This window comes from Xenopus laevis, chromosome 4S (assembly GCF_017654675.1).
Source record: "Xenopus laevis strain J_2021 chromosome 4S, Xenopus_laevis_v10.1, whole genome shotgun sequence".
Lineage (NCBI taxonomy): Eukaryota > Metazoa > Chordata > Amphibia > Anura > Pipidae > Xenopus > Xenopus laevis.
Window position 1 is genome coordinate 87,691,837 of NC_054378.1, and position 18,650 is coordinate 87,710,486.

Below are 18,650 nucleotides of genomic sequence, written 5' to 3' on the forward strand. Positions count from 1 at the left end.
TAATTTCTCAGATAAACTGTTATTTGATGTTTTGATGTGCCTCAGACCTTTGACATATGGGAATATTTCTGAAAACTTGGAAATAGAGCTCTGACCGGTTTCACTAGAAAGAGGTTTCACGGCACTTGTATAGAATTTTTAAGGCATATTTATCACCCTTTCACAAATACTCTCCTAAAATTTCTAAACAAGATAGAGTGCTGTGAAATTTCCTTCTGGCAAGCTGTATTTTCACACTTTGAGATATATGCCACAAACAAGACAATGTTGCGTACTAGGCAAATAATCAAACAGATATGTACAGTAACTCACTTCAGGCATTTATTTATGCAAAATCCCCACAGCAATTAATTACAAAATTGGGAATAATAAACTCATATGATACTATATGGCAGTGTCTTCCCCTCCTCATGTCAGCCACTCCCTCCTAAAGCGGTTGCACCATTGGGTGCTTCATCAGAGGAGATCAATGTTGCAGACAGGGTATTTTACCAACCTGGGAACAACATCAACAATCAAAAAGATAAAGTTTATTTTTTGAATTTTGGTATAATTTCCTGGGAAATGAGGCAACCCAAGTTATGGAGCTATTTGGGTTCCACCGAGTGCCAAATAGCTTTTCAGACTGCACAGGTCTGCTGAATATCAAAGTTAAAAATTCATGCAGCCTGAGAATAGTGAGAATTTCTTTAGGTCTGCTGCCTGAAACAACAGCATGTTCTGCCATTCTGACCAGGTAAGGTGGGCACTCGTATGTTGTTCCTTGCTCAAAGGAACCTGTTTATAAGTAACTTTGTAAAATAATAGTGAACTGCTAAAAACTGGAGCAAAAGTAGGCATTGAATAGTTCCATTATTTATTAAGGGCCAATGTGTATTTTCCACCGCTCTGTGCTAGCAACTTCCAGCAACACAATGGTGGGACCACTGTCCCAGAGCAAGTATAATGAGTGACACGAATAACATATTTATTAATGACCATTGTGTTTTTTTGAGCCAGTTATTATTATGAACTTTTCTTACACGTGGCTGCTCCTCTGATAACCAGTTAAATGAGAGATATTTCCTACGAACCAGATCTTCTTTAGTATAAAATCATCTAAGTCCAGTGTTCTGCTGGCATTAATCTGGGGCATGCTGAGCCCAATGGGATGGTATGAATAAAATGAAATGTACAGGGATGCACACAATCAAGGACCGTAGATTGTATAGTGTAAAGTCCATTGCTGTGTATACCATGAAACTGTAGGGTTACGAACAGGCCTGTAATAATATAACCTTAGTTGAAATGTAGGTGATATTCAGGCATTGTTGTTTCATAATAATTGGTCTCTGCCATAATGTTATTGACACTTTTGAATATGGGTGCTTGTTCTATCCCTCTGTGACACTGGTAACAATCTAACAACAACAAAAAAAAACATTATTTCACACTCCAGAATAATTTGAACAGAATTATTACAGAATGCAGAGATCCATACTAGCTAACTGAATAAGTACACACACAAATATATAGTCTCTGAGTAAAGTTAAATGAATGCTGTTAAATAGATAATTATTAAAAACTATTTTAAAGCATGCATCACGTTAACCCCAAAGGTCCTTTAAAATGCGACTACTTAACATTTTAGGAACACTTGGCATTTGGGCATTGTTATTACACTTTGAAGCTGCACTTTCCTGTTCTTATTCTAAATTGTAACCTCCTGACCATGTAGGCTTTTTACAGTAAACAGTGCCTTTTAGTGGCCAAGCTGATTTTTGCAGTTGTTTGCAACCCAGCTATTTCTTATGGTGAAATTGCTGTAGAATATTGAATGGAAAGGGGCAGTGTTATATTTTGCTGTGACAGAACTCATTCAGAAAAAAAAATCTATATTGTTTTTAGGAGTGCCAACAACAAACTGACCACATCACTGCAGCTCTGCACAGGCAGGGGGATAATACTGGAGTAATATATTTGTAATGCTTGAAAACACTGGACTTGGATGCAGGAATCTGTTTTTAAATATCTCACAAACTCATTGTGCACAAAAAAAACTTGTATTCCATAAAAGCCCCCTGCATCCCCACACAATTTCCTTAGGCCAAGAATCCATATACAATCAATGGCAAGAGATCTCATCTCTGGCACTCCTGCCCTCCAGGCCCGCGCTCCCTCTCCCCACGTCCCTGCTCCTGTCACTGAGGCTGAGAATTGCATGGACTGGATGCAACCTTTTTTAATGAGTTCAATGCAGAAGGAAAACCTCTAGGGGCAGAGGAGCTCAGCAAGGTCTGAAGTTCTGACAATTGCTGCACGGAGACAAAAGGAGGAGAGAGATGAAGGGAAGAGCTTTCAAGATCTGAGTCATTAGGATGAAACCTGACAGCCTTTAGAAGCAGAGATGCTTGTGCTGGATCACAGCCTCGTGTCTATCGAAACCCATTGATATTCTGTTTGAAAATGCAAAAGAAAGGTTTAGAGTGCCACAATACGCAATTGGCTCATATAGAAGAGATGGAGGCAGTGATTACTGGTTTTTATATGTGCAAAATAAGGCTAGGCACAAGAGCTTGTACTTACTGTAAGCACTGGAGGTACAGAATGCTGCCCTGATGCACACAAAAGCAAAACATAGTGGGCAGTATTATATGCAGGATCTACAAAAATATTCTATTATAAAAGGTGTGTTTCATTCATATATGATGGGTCAGCACATTTAAGGTCCTCTATGTTTCATGGAACAATGATTAAATGGAGAACCCAGTTTTGAACCTGCAGCTCTACAGTTTGACACTTAAACACATTTAGACTGAAAATCCTGGACTGCTGGTGGATAGAGGATTACAGGTCTTGATGGGAAATGTATATCAGTTTGCCTGAAAGTAAAGAAGTGAAGAAGAGCCACATCTCTACAGCTGCTCTTCACTTCAGCTGTTCCTATTTTTTCAAAAGTAATGTGGCCATATATATACGTTTATGGTGTCTTGTACAGTATCCATCTGTTCGGCTGGACCCCATGCCTTTATGGCCACCTATAGGCACAAATGCAGGTTTACTACTTACCTGAGTTCACTGAAAACCACTCATTATCAGCCCTAGATACAACACTATCTACAGTACTGAAGCACACATGGGATGCTATTGCGTCTGTCGTTCAAGGACAATCCGGGAAATATGTAGGGTAGTATACACCATTACTGTTTACTGGTCCTTTAAGAAAGGCAAATGGAATTAAACATATACATACTGTATGAATATATGTTTTTCAGTTTGCATCAAGGTAAGCCGATCCAGGATTTTAAAGAATAGTGATTTCCTTCCAACAAAATGTTGTCCTAAGACCTTTTTATTTACTTTTTATCCTTTTCATTTCATATCCAGGCCAGACATGTGATTATTATTATCATTTGTAAGGGAAGGGTGAAACTGCTGTCCAGCTTCTCAGGTCAAGAGGCAGGATACGTGGGACACAAGGTAACAATATGATGAAGAAAAAGGTCATAGTTATTATTCCTTGGTCTTTACCAAGTACATAGAAGTGGATGATGCAGTATATTGGTGTAAAGCCGATATTTCTACACAACCCTGGCACATAAACCTCCATAGATAATGTGCTTAGAGCCTTTACATTGGAACCAATGCCAAAAGGTGCAGCCAATGACCTTAGCTTTATAAATATTTTATTTTAAATTTGAAACTTTTTTTTGGTGTAGAAAGAAACACACCCCTTATATATTATGCCCCATAGAGTGAGATGACAGAGTGCAGGGAGAGGAAAGAAGCAGGAGGATATAAGAGGGTTGACAGCCCTGAGAAGGTAATAAGCCTGTTCTAACTGCCGTCATCAGGTTACACTAAGTCCTGCTGCCTTCTCCTGCTGTCATCTTTTGTGACAGATTGTTGTGTGCAACTCTTCTTGCTGTCTGATAACCTCCTACCGCTGTGTAAGTTGCAGTGCATGATGGGATAATGACTGCACACCTGCATTATAGACTGATAAAATATAACCCTACAAGGTCATGTCTAAAAGCTTAAATGTACAGTTTGTCAGTTCAAGGTATGTTTGGCCTGTAAATATTTCACTGCAATTAACTGTAAATATGAGCATTTCAAAATGTAATTTTTGGCACAATACCATCAGTAATGTAATATTTGCAAAACGTGCACCCAACCTCAGGGGACCATATGCTGGTAAATTGAAAGTCAACATCTGATTGGTTGCTAGAGTTTACTAGACCCAGTGCAAACTTTGTTGGGGGAATTCCCTGAAGGGTGAATTTTCGCCAGCAAATGCTCCACCACAATTTGTGCCACTTTGCCAGGCGTAAATTCGTTACCAGTACGCTAATTCACAAAAATCAGAAGTTGTGTCTTAGCAGCCAAACACTGGCAAAGTTTTGCTAGCGTTAATTCGTCAGCGCAACCATTTCTTAGCAATCATCTCTTAGGTCAATAGGGCGGGTACATATAGGTCTTTATATCTTTATTAGAGATGTTGGTGCAAATGCTTGAAGTCGCCACTTATTATTACACATGTCCAAGGAAGAAAAATAAAGACAAAAGAGATCCTCTGTGCACAATTTCTTATACCTAAATAATAAGAGGGTCCTAAAATTATTTTGCTGTTTGGCCCAGTAACTTCTACTTATGTCACTGCCTCTATTGTCTGTTCTGCAACAGCCACAAAAAAAAACATGCAATTGCAAATACAACATAGAATAGAAAGTGCCATGTTGCCTCTGGGGATCAGGAATGCTAGCCATGCTGTAGGCTAGTGGGCACTGCAATTTGTTTTGCTGCTTTACCTGTTCACAAATTGTCAGATAGTCAAATTGACTGACAGCTTAGATCAATATACTTTTCTGCTGTAAATATTGCAATTTATTTAGCACTAATTGGGACAAAATTATCGCTGCAAATATGGAATGACAAATATGGATTAGGGAATAAATTGACATGCTCAGGACCACTACTGGAAATGATACACAGATATCAATAAAGAGCATTGCTAGTTACAAATACATGCAAGCCTAATAATGAACAGCAATCAGATATCACTGATTTTCATAGAATGTTTTGTTGTTCCATTCTTCGGTATTGTATACATCCATCAAAATTATACAGCCAATGGACACCTACCATGCTAAAAAAATATATCACATATTGCCCATTAGACACATTATTGGCAATTTTGCATATTAAAGGGGTTATTCACCGCTTTTTTCAGTTCAGTTGGTTTCAGACAGTTCACCAGAAATAAAGTTTTGCTCTAATTACTTGTATTTTCAATTTGTAACCATGTTTCTAATATTGCTGTTTAAAGATTAATTTTTTCTACTTCTTATGTCTTTCTGAAGCAGCTCGGGGGAGGGGGGGACTCTGTAAACTGTTCTAAATGGCACATTTAATTAATACATTTCTTATTTTAGCCCTGCTGATGCTGAGCCAAATCCCCGAATTTTATTAAAGGCAGCTGTTAGAATTGATACAATAGTTGCTGATTTTCCACAGATGCTGCTGAGAAATGTATCAACTAAATGTAGCAAATTGTAACAGTTCAGAATCTGCACCTGGATCACTGAGGTGCCAGAATGAAACACCAGAGACAGGAATATTAAAGCTTTACACTTCAATTTTGGAAAAAAAACTGTAAAAAAATAAAACATTGAAAGCAATTGAAAACAATTCTATATTTCTGGTGAGCAATCTGAAGAAAGCTGAACTAAAAAAAGTGTTGAAAGCGAACAACCCCTTTTATGCCACTCAATAGCTGCAGATAAAATTGGAGACAATTTTGGTAATTTGCAGCATTAATTTTGTGGTTAGGCTTTAGTAAACCTTGCAAAAAAAAAAGTTTGGATAAATTTCAAATGAAATTAAGGGGCGAAAACATGATTGTATTGCAGGAATTTGCAAAAAGCTACAATTTAGTGAACTGGTAATAACTACATATGGATAAGTTTTGTTTTGTTTTAATTTTTAGGAGAAAACTTTTATCCCCTTTTATTAAGAAGCCCCAGATCTTTATCCTTGTTTGTAACTACTAGATAAGTCTTTTCATTCAAAACAGGCTATCTGCAAGTTTGGATATAAGGCTCTAAACTATTAGGCTGTATCTGTGCTATAAAACCAGCGTTGTTATGTCTATGGCACGATGCAAGTTCTGTTTTCAGAAGACTTTATGCTGCATTCTTCTTTCCTAATCTGGTCTTCTAGGTTGTAATTGAATGTAGCAATACTGCCACCTTGTGGAACAAGTTTGTGCTGAAAAGACTCCTTAGGAAATAGATTAAATTGCAATTTGTGTATTTATTATTCGATTTTCCCGAAAACTTGCTTTGCAGGAAAATATCTGAATTTCACGTTTTTTTCTGATTTTTCACCCGAAAACTCAGATTTTGTATGTTTTTTTCCCAAAAACTGCAAAATCTTCAGGGTATTGTGCAAAACACCGTGCACATCAAAAAATCATTGGGACCTCTCCCATTGACTTATATGCATCCTCAACAGGTCTGAGATGCCAGATTTTCTGATTTGGACTTTTCCAACCTCTGGGTATAATAAACTCCAAAAAAAATTGTGATTTTTCAAAGGTCCGATTTTATACAAAAAAAAATCAAATTCTTTTCAGTAAATAACCCCCTAAGTGTTCTCATGGGTTGGAAAAGTGCATCTTTTCTTATTGGTCTCCATTGCCTTGTGGTTAATATTTTGAGGTTTTGCAGCTATATATCATGCTGAAAATTACTAGTCAGTGCTATAAAAGCAACAATTTGATTGTTGATTGTGGTTGTGGTTACTATGAGTTACTAGACACATTCAAACTTTGTGCCATTTATTACTTTATCCCAAAAACATTTTTGTTTCATGCACAGTTATTATTGGTTAAGTTAAGATCAGTATCTGGAGTCTATTGCCCTAAATATGTGCCCTAAATAATAATAATAATGTTAATAATATGTGCTTCCAGCTTCCATGGTAGAGCCATTGGTTTGAATGCATTTCAGTTACAACAAACAGTGCTGCTGATGTGACTTCATAGAGATGCACGGTGGCCTAATGCAGGCAGCATGTTTCAGTTGGACACTGCGAATCACACTGACACATGACACTCATAGGTTAAAGAAACAGTAACACCAAATAATGAAAAGTGTTAGAAAGGAATGAAAATATAATGTACTGTTGCGCTGGTATAACTGGTGTGTGCTTCATAAACTCTACTATAGTTTATATAAACAAGCTGCTGTTTAGCCATGGGAGTGGCCATTTAAAGATGAAAAAGGAGAAAAGGCAGAGGATACACAGCAGATAACAGATAAACTCTGTAGTATACAATGGGATTCCTCAATACTTATCTGTCTTCTATTGTGTATCCTGTGCTTGAATGGCTGACCCGTGGCTACACAGCAGCTTGTTTATATAAACTATAGTTTAACAGTGCCGGGCAACACTACATTGTAATGTCATTCCATTAAACAAATTTAATTTGTTGGTGTTACTGTTCCTTTAAAGAGGCACTTGTATTGCTGAAAACCCTTAGGTTCCATAGATTGTAGAAACAGTCTTTATCTACTTGTTGTAATCATTCTAAAGTTGTAGTCTTTGAAGTTGCTCAGACTTTATAAAAATCCCCTTTCTGTCTCCATTTTTTTTTTTTTATAACGAATAATCGTTCTGTTACAAATGGCATGAGCTTTTGAGCTGGAAATTAACACAGAGCATTTGTCTGCTATAAATGTTTATCAGTAAGCTGGAAGCAGATTTTCCTTTAGCAGTGACTTTTACACACAAATTACCCGTTCCCCCTGACAGGTGATATTTTCCCGTGCAGTAGATTTCTTTATTTCCATCAAATACACGCGCTCGTTTTCATACCTATTCATTTCGATTTGGAACTTGTGCTCAGATACAGGAAGGATGTCCTTCCAAAAATAACTGAGGAAACATATTGGGCATCGGGAAGACATCTTGTGAGCAGGGACCTGCCTGGGTCCTCATTGTTCCTGCTACCTGGGACTCTGCTGTATCACGTTGCAGGAGAGGTGATTAATTAGAGGCAGACGTGAGCTCCTGAGCATGTGCTACTCTCCACATCTGTCTGGTGGCAGCAGGGAACACCAACTGGGTGTCAGTTCTTACCCCCTAATAGTAATCGTTCCTGACATTTATGCCAGCTGTTTGGAGACTTCCAGGCACAGTTAGCAGGGAAGGGTGCCTAGAGCATCATGCAGAAGCGCTTTACTGTGTATATTCAAGGGTATCTCTATTACCATTACCTGACGGAGACCTTTAATACTCTGCATACAATATTCTGACAGACAAGAATAAGAATGATTGTTACCTCATTTAAAGGCTGAAAATTTAAATCCCCCATTGTAAAAAAAATTGAAAATTGTATTAATACTCCTTATTTGATATTTGTTTCACTTTACACATTTCAGAACTAGAAGAAATATCCAGCCCAATAAAAAAAATGCACAAGGTTAAACAATAAAATATTACAAATACAGTAGGACTGGCTTATTTTTGCACAAGAATGAGAGAACATGCTACCTAAATTACGGAAGAGCACTGGGGCCAGCAAAAAAAAAAAAATTCTGTTGTATTATGACCTTTAAAACTCCTAATTATGACTTTTAATCTCATAATTATGACTTTAAAAAGTCAAAATTTTGATTTTTAATCTCATAATTATGACTTTAAAAAGTCAAAATTATGACTTTTAATCTCATTATTATGACTTTAAAAAGTTGAAATTATGATTTTCAATCTCATACTTCTGATTTTTAATCTCATAATTATGATTTTTAATCTCATAATTATGATTTTAAAAAGTCGAAATAATGATATTTAACATTATGAGTTTAAAAGTCATAATTATGAGATTAAAAATCATAATTATGAGATTAAGGGGCAGATTTACTAAACTCGAGTGAATAGTTCGAATGCAAACATATTCAAATTTCAAAGTATTTTTTTGGGTACTTCGACAATCGAATTGGTCAAATTCGATCGAATCTAATGATAAGAAACAATTTGAAGTAAACATCGCTTGAGTATTCGACCATTCGATAATCAAAGTACTGTCTCTTTAAAAAAAACTTCGACTTCATACTTCGCCACATTAAAGCTACCGAAGTGCAATGCTAGCCTATGGGGACCTTCCAGAGCACTTTTCTACGTTTTTTTTTATCTAATAAAAATCATTTGATCGATCGCTTAAAATCGTTCGAATCGTTGGATTTGAGGATTTTACTTCGAGGGTCGAATTTATAATTCATGTGATTTAGTTGTATAATCACATTTACTTTACAGTGCTACGCAATATGTTGGCGCTATATAAATACATGTTAATAATAATAATAATAATTATGAGATTAAAAATCATAATTTCGACTTTTCAAAGTCATAATTATGAGATTTAAAGTCATAATTATGAGATTAAAAATCATAATTTTGACTTTTTAAAGTCATAATAATGAGATTACAAATCATAATTTTGATTTTTTAAAGTCATAATTATGAGATTTAAAGTCATAATTATGAGATTAAAAGTCATAATTATGAGTTTTAAAAGTTATAATTCATCACACATAAGTAAATAAGGTTGGATCACAGGCCCATTTGCTGCCTTGATCTGAATATTTTCTGAATTTCCAAACTACCAACAATTCTGCATAGGCCTAAATGAGACATAAATCAGTATCAGTTACTGTTGCTATATTTCAAATTACAGATTATCAAAGGAGGGCTCATAAAAGAGTAGTCATTTTTTATGTTAGGTCAATTATAAAATATAAGGGGAATGGACTAAAACCAAATGGAGATGGCTTGTGAGTTATTTTGTTACCGGTTCCTTGCAGTGTTGGAAGAATAGCCCCAATACAGCATGAAGTTAACCATAAGGAATACATGAGCCCTGACTCATTAAAGAAAACAGGGTAAAGGGTTGGCCATACACATTTAGATTGTAAGCTCATGTGAGCAGGGCCCTCTGCTCCCATTCGTATTCTCTAACATTTGTTTGTTAAATTATTGTTATTAAATAATCAATGTAAAGACCTGCATAACGTGCTGGTGCTATATATGTAAATAATGATGATGATTATACAGAGCATGTGGCCTTTAAACATATCTTTATATTTAGAGATGCGCGGTAAATGCCCTTCTAATGGCCAATAAAAGCCCTGTAGTGACTACCTTCCCCGGAGCATTGGACTTGGGAAGTGAGTGCTGTGTGACCAATACCTTTTACTCCAACCCAAGATTCCAGCGTGAAACACTTGGGATGCTGGGAATTAAGATGGTCCCATTGTGAAAGTTATATGAGCCTAGTGATTTCAGATATATTCATGAAAGAGATATACAATAGTTTGTTTCCCTAAGGTCACATCAAGCTAAACATGATCATTAAGCTCAGGCTTATCGAATGTACAAATTACTCTATTAATCTTTATCGGTCCCAGTGCAATCTATCTATGTTTGCAGGGACAAGCAGGCAGCTACCCTTTGTTTTCCTGGCAATATTGCCTGAAATGGTCTTTTTAGTTGATGGACAATTCGTACGATAATTTCGAGATAATCGTGGTCTCACGATGACGATCGGATCTTTTAAAAATCTTTACATCTATGGCCAGCTTAAAACAATGACTGGTTGTCCCTATAGACCCTGAATGTACCTTGTGGATTTTTTGGTATCTACGAAGGGCATGAGTTAAAAGCTAATGACATGTTAGACAGATCATGCATTTCCTACTAGGCACATCCAGAGAAATGCAAAATGAGTACTTCAAACATGTGACTTTACATTACAAATAAATTCATGACATTGCTTTGCCATTTTTGCAGACCAGTCCTTCTGATAAATCTCATATTTACTCTACATTCCCTCCATTCTGCAGCTGCATCAAGTATGGCTGAACTAAGTATGCTGTTTAGGAAGGCAAAGCTAAACTGGCCTGAGATCCACCCAAGTCACAAAACAGCGGGGCATTAATAACCTAATTATTAGTCTGGAAATACCTGAACAGCAGTTTGTGTGCCGAGTGTGCTCAGTAGGCATTTTCCAGGGCCAAGATTCAGATGCTTTACACCTCAGTTCTAATTAGCTCCCCACAGTGCTCTAGAAACAACAGATGAGCAATGACCAGCAAGAATAGGAAAATTATTCCTACCAGCTTTTCTAAAATCTCAAATGCTTGGAATGCTGGACCATGAGCAGCTGCCCTGTATGCTCAAAGGTAATGTCCTTCTAGCAGTTATATGTATTGGGGGGACACAGAAAGCTTGCCTTTCAGCTCAATCTACTACAGGGTGCAAAATCACCCATATGGTGAAGGTGAGAATTTGTCTGTTTTGAGGTGTGAATATTCCCCAAGGTGAAAAACTTTGCTGTTTCCTTGGATGTGATGATTTTCACCCCAGGGTTAATCAGTTTTGCCTGTTAGCAAATATTACATTATTTTAATCCAGTAAATACCTTTTGGGTTAGCTCTTTATTGGTGAAGCTATTTTAGATTTTTTTTTTTAAAAGTTTGGTGTCATCTTTTTGCTGCATTATATTCATGCCATGTGCATTCACACTATACTCCTGCTAGATGATCAGACCATATCATATCAAACCATATCCTAAAATGAATAACAAAATCTAACATTATGTATCTTTGCATGTAGATATTAATTCTACTTTTTTTCAGCACTCGATTATGAAAACTGACTGCAGAGTTATAAAGAGGCAGCTTATGCAAAGTGAGCACAGAACATTTAATTTCCAGTATGGATAAATCTGTATGAAAAGCTCCCATGTAAATGTATGTCAAAATAACATGTTTTTGTAGCATTGTTTTGTGCTACTCTGGACATGGCAAAGTCCTCTGAAATCAATTGGGCAAATGCTACAGACAACAGTCTGGGGTTAATGGCTGATACACTATCATAAACACAAAGTTAGGGTGCAAAATAGTCCTCTGCTGTATCTGGGGTATTAATAAATGTTGCATTAATACTTCTTGCAGTTGCTTCTCACAAACTGATATAGATTTATTCAGCTTTGTCTGTTATGTACCAGTACATGCAAGTCTCTTTTTCCCCAAGAATTAATCTATTTAGACGTCCAAGTTAGAAAGTGTGTTTTTGAGCCCCATAGTTCTCTTGGATCTGGGATCTCTTTAAATGATCCCTAGTGTCAGATCTGAACATATATAAGATAAGTGACACTGTTCTTATATATCTTTTCAGTTGGCAACTCCAATGTAGCTGCCTTATTATTACCTTGCTGTGGGTATAATAAGTTGAGTTTGAGGGAAAATGCTTCTCCAATTGAAGTATCTGAAAATACTTTTTAATTAGGACTCATTGGGAAACTCTACTCAGGTGGCAGCACCCCTAGTGCGAAAAGCACAATTGCACTCTCTGCACTGGCAACGTGAACCCCCTGGGTGCCAAAAAGGTGAGTTCAGGATGGGGGAGAGGAGGATGCCAGAACAAAAGCCGCCTCGGGTGGCAATGGGGGACAGGATCGCCCCTGAATCCAGAAGAACAGAAATTGCACCTAGTGCATATGATCAGATTGTTTAGCCTATGCACTAGGCATCCCTGGATGAACTACCTATATTAGACCAGTTCTTTTTAAAATGACTTAATAGGCCTCACAAATATAGGACATGCAATGTGTAAAATGCAAAACCATGCACACATGTTTTAGGAAATAGACAAATGCCCTCCAAAAAGACAAAGATCAGTGTTCCACCTATGAATACAATACTGCCAGCATTCTGTAGAGCTGTACTCCTGAGAGGTGTGTGTGTGTGTGGGGGGGGGGTTGTAGTTGGCACAAGTTTGGGGGCATTGGAGCTCTCTGCTGAGTCAAGCTTATTATTAAATGTCCCATTATTTCTTCTTTCAATTGGTTTTCATAAATGTATATGGGTTGATTCAGCTTTGTCCATTATATTCCAGCACCTTAAAATGTTTTTTTTCCCAATAATACATTTTATATAGTGATGGGCGAATTTATTCGCCAGGCACGAATTTGTGGTGAATTTGCGCGATTCACCACCGGCAAATTAATTCACAAAACGGGCTTGAAAATTCACTGGGTAAAAAAAATGGACGCAATTTCGCAAATCTTTCGACGTTTCGCAAAATTCGCAAATTTTTCGGCGAAGTGAAACGGCGCAAATTCGCCCATCACTAATTTTATAGTCTCTTTATAGAAAACTCCATTTGCATTTAGACACAATGTAGTTCTAGAAATTTTGTGTCATATCTACAAAACGAGATATCTTTATGTATTTATATTCGTTGCAACAGGCTTTTGGGCTCAAGTCCAATATACACTAAGCTCAAATGAATATAAATAATTTGTAGCTGAATAAGTGGGTTGTGTGTATAGAACATAGACATTATACACGCAAAGCCACTGCAATAACAATAAAAGCATTATGGCTTCAAGGAAATCATTATTATTAAATACCAGACAGGAGACACTGGTATGTGTGTGAAAATTCCATAGCATATTCAGATGTTTTTACATCAATATATAATGTCTTATTTACAGACAGCAGGGTAAGACACAAAGCTGCCATGTTTTTCAAACTTTGCATCACAGGGAACCCCCCATAAATTACATCTTTTTCCTTGAGCCGCCATTTTATGATATTCTGTGTGCTTCCTTAGAGATCACCTGACCAGAAATACTGCAGCTCTAAAACTTTTTTTTTCAATTGGCTCATGTGTGGTTTGTTTGGTTTGTTTGTGTGAGCCGTGATTGGTATGATCCCATGGGTGGCCCTTATTTCTAAAAATGACAATTTTCTATCTAGGATTACCCAATGGCACATACTACTAAAAAAGTATATTATTTTGAATATGGTTTATTTAGATGAAGCAGGGTTTCACATATGAGCTATTTTGTGCAGTATTTTTTATATAAAAAGCCTACTTTGTTTGCGGGTAGTTTCCTTTACCAGTGCGATAGTCATGAGTGTCGGGCAAGGGAAGATAGACAAAGGAGTTCCACTCAGTGTCGGACTGGGACACCAGGGGCCCACCAGAAGACCTTAGACCAGGGGCCCACCAAGAAAATTTAGGCATGGGGCCCATTCTCAGTACTATTGTTCTTCCTCTGGCCTCTCCTCACTCAACCTCTATTCTCCTAGTCTCTATTCTTTACATACTATAATCTATTATTCCATCTATTTAGCCTCTTTGTTCTCCTAGAAATAGGGAATGGCTATGAAATAGACCAAATGTTTAGCAGCAAAAGGGCCTACTGACACCTGGGCCCACCGGGAGTTTTCCTGGTGTACTGGTGGGCCAGTCCGACACTGGTTCCACTAGCACACTTATATGTTTCTTGTAATATGTTTTATAGACTGCAAGATAGTAGCCGTCATGTTTTTTCCTCTTGCAGTCCATTGTGAAAAATACAATAAAATATTTGAACAACAAAGGCATCCCATCTCCTGACCCTACTCATCCCCTAACTTTTCTTAATTTTACAGAAAAGGGCCATGGGGTGCACCAATTAAAATAATATAGATCATGTCCCCACATTACGTTGGGGGGGCAATAGAAATAAAGAACTATTAAGGAAAGAAGCTAAATGGATTTGTTTGCTAGAAACATTGGAGCCCCATGGCCTTAATCGGGAATATGAGCTCCACCCCATTTTTAGGTAGTTTCCCATGTCATAGGTGAGAATTTTTATTTAGGTTGTTTTTAATGTATATTTATTGTATTTTTACTATTTTACAGATTTGGACTGATCTGTGCGGATTACCTTAATAAAACAGATTTATTAAGAATGAATGGCTGATAAAGAGACAGAAATTTGAACCTAAATGTTACTCAGATAAGTGATAAAATGTTTTTTCTTTTGTAGCACTGTTGGGAGTTATGATACAATGTAGCCATGAGATGGCGCTGTAAGAGGAAGTATAAATTGTAACACAGTAAATGTATCAGTAACTTGACAAAGGGCTGGATTTAGGCCCGAAACTTTGTAATGTTGCAGATCTAAAGCCATGAGCAAATAAAGGCTTTTTAAACTAACATGGCAAGGAGCTGTGTCATGTACTGGATTGGAATGACCACTGGATTGGAATGGACCACTGGAAACGTGCACTATAATCTAAAAAAAGGTGTCAATTGGGTGAGTGCTGACTAAAAAACTACTTTTAAACATGAGGCCCCTAATCTCATGTTACCTGATATTTATCTGATAAAATTCCCTAACTCCCAGTCTGCTGGATAAAATCTCTCTGATGATACACTTTCCTGGTCAATGTTATTTCCATGCACATTTAGCAAAGGTAAATGACCTTCTTTACATAGTAAACATGTATATGTTGCTGAATTCAGTGTAACATACATAATTGAATTATGTACTTTTGATCTCAGTTTCTAGGCTCTTCAGTAAAAGCAAATCTGCTTTCTAAATGCCTTTCATAAAATCATATTGAATACTTTGTGATACATTAATCTATATGATCCTTCAGGATATGTCCCTATTGTAAATGCCAATTAATTGTAGCCACAGCACAAAACAGAAAGTGTGCCAAAGGTGAGAAAATTTAGAAGGAAAGTACACTGGCCCTTTAATTCTTCTTCAACACCGTTGAACTGTGTATTGCTTCAGTCACTGTTATATAGGTTGGGTAAGCCTTCTGCACTACTACTCAACTACAGTTCTGAGTCCCTTGAAAGTATGTATGTTTATTTTATAAATCAGAGGAAAGAGGGAGTCTCTAGAGAACGGGGCCTTGATTCTACATAGCAGCACCAAATGGAATGGTAAAACTAATCTCAGGCAGTACTATATTGTCTTAAGTGAATTTGGGAATTGAACTTCTAACTAATGCAAAAGGATGTGTAACAGAGTATGAACTGACACAGGTATATTCCTTGCTCACACTTATCAGTTGACACTGTGTGGCCCCGTCACATTATGCAGAGAACTTACTGTATGCTCATCTCTATTACATGAAACTAACACATGCACTAACAAGCATTTTTTGCAGAATAAACTTCAATTTGAATAATATTGTATTTATACTGGCACAGTGTTTCTAAAACCTTGATGTATTTGAAGATTATCCAGTTTGGCAAATTAAAAAAAAATAATTTCAAAACTGGTTGAATAGATTTATTTACCAATTATAGTACAGTCTGTCTAATCAGCAAACACCTCAGAATAGCAAACTGGCTGCTCTTTGAAATCTATCAACAGTATGTCTCAATGTGTCTATGGGTTGCAACTTAAAGGAACATGTGGCACCTTGTTAATGTATGGAAGCATGGCCAAGCTGTGCTATCAGTGTATTCCATTGTGCATGAGCCACATAAATTGCAACAGCAGGGAAATCATCATTTATAATCATTTCAACATACTCTATAATCTACTGCTAATAAAGTATTGACAGCGTCGCTTCACCATAATTAATTATAGTCTCCTTTGCTATAGGGCTCCAGAAAAGCACTTTTGTTAATAAAAACTTAATTATACATTAATACAATAATTATACAATTTAAGTCCAGAGTTTTTTGTAAAGTCAGTGTCCCCCACACCCAATGTGCAGAAGTTTGGGAAACCCTTCCCTTCCCACCATTCTTTTTTGATAATCTACTTATTATTGAATAAGCTGTGGGCGAAGAGGATCAAATATGCAAGAGTTCTTGCATTTCCAAGGTTATATGCACATCTTTCCTGAGACCTGTAGTCTCTTAGGTGGTATCATATGCCGAATCAAGTCTTTCAGTGGTTTATATGGGATGTCCAACCAAAAACTGTGATTTGCATAATGAAAAAGAATTTAATTCTAAGTAACTTTTCCAGTGTGGATTTACAATTTCATTAGGTTTTCATTATTTTTAAATCTAACGGATAAAGGAACTGAGATTATATTTATGTAGTAATTGGTGATAACTAGATTGTTTTGCACTATTTGGATTGTTGATAATTCATTTGATAAAGGCATTTACACAAGAGTTATGCCATAAAGGCTTTGCTATGCAGGGGAATGTACTGTATGCAGTATCTTTGTATGGAAGGAGCACATCTACCGGCCAATGCCTTTCAATCCATTTATTACAGCAGAAAATACAGCACAAGCTTTCGGGGGATACCCCCATCCTCAGGTGTAATACACTTACACACTCAATTAAACCATATGCTTAAATACATTCCTTAACATGTGACACAATCACATGATCAATTAACCCCTTAGTGCTTTAACCCATAGTCCACAATTCAGTCCATATCCAAAAATCATGGTATATCCAGTTGATGTACAGTATGTACATTAATAGTGCAAGATACTCAGAGACACAAATTCAACTATGGAACCTCGTAGAAGCAAGAGGAAGCCTCTGTTATCCACTTTTACTCTTCTTCTTTTCTTCCTATTCAGTCATGGAAACAATGAATTCTCAGTAAAAAGAGGAGAACCAATAAATAAACTTCTGACTTCTTAATAAAACTAAAGAAAGAAAAAAGTCCAGCATACTATTTGGTTGTTGTTTGAAAACAGCCTAACTGTAGTTTGTAATTAAAATTTCGCAGCTGGACCCTGTGAGGGACAGCATGTCACAATGTGTTAAAAAAATTCACGGCTCATCTCTAGGAAGGGACAATACCACCCGTTGCTATGTCATCTGTTCCTGAGTTGTCCTGACAACTGGACCAGCTCCTCTAGTGATAAATCAGCTTCTGTTATCAGAAAATAGCAGTGCCCGGGAAAAGGCCAACACTCAGCCAAAGCCAAAACATCTTGTTAGAGGCTGACATTGTGGTATAATACTGTACAATGAATGCATTATAGCTAGATCTGTATAATAAAACTTCCTCTCCATAGTATCAAGTGTGAAGACCATCTGCAGGTTAAGTAGAGGGCTGTTAAAACAGTGCATCATTTTATACGGTAACACACAAATCTAAGATGACCCCTGGAATTCAGGAGCAAATACTGTTTCAAAGTGCAAATAGAAACTGTTTGCTTAATATATACTGCACTACTTTATTATTGTCTCTTATATCACTATTACCCTATTTTGTATATGCTGAGGGTTATTCTACCTAGAATATTAAAAATATTAAAACCACATTTTTCTTCAGAGCAGTCGACTTCTGTCTAAATAATGAGCTATAAAGTCAGTGGTGTAACTAGATATTACTGGGCCTGGCAGCAAATTATTTTTCAGGCCCCCAAAATGTCTACAGGTTAACTTGTTTTACCAATATATATTGAAATTGTATATAAATTAGGGCATCATGGGGCCCCGATAACTCCTGGCCCGCAGGGTCTGCTTCCTCTGTAGTTACGCTCCTGTATAAAGTTTAATTACCTGGTCATTTACCTATGAATAGGTGGAGTCTAATATATCACTATATATAGTTTACTTTTAGACTACAAATTTAAGGGGATGTATACCCACAAATAAAATGAAAAAAAAATATTCTGATCAATTTTTACAATATACCTTAACTAAACATTCTCAGTGTTTTTACAGTTATTTGTAAAATGTAACTGCATCATTGTTCTGTCTCCTTTTGCCTTCCTGGGTTTTTGATACAATGTTGCAGCAGTCAGAACCACTAGTGCAGAGAGTATCAGGGGACAAATAAATACTGTACTGCTTTCAATAGCAGTTACATTTCCGAATAA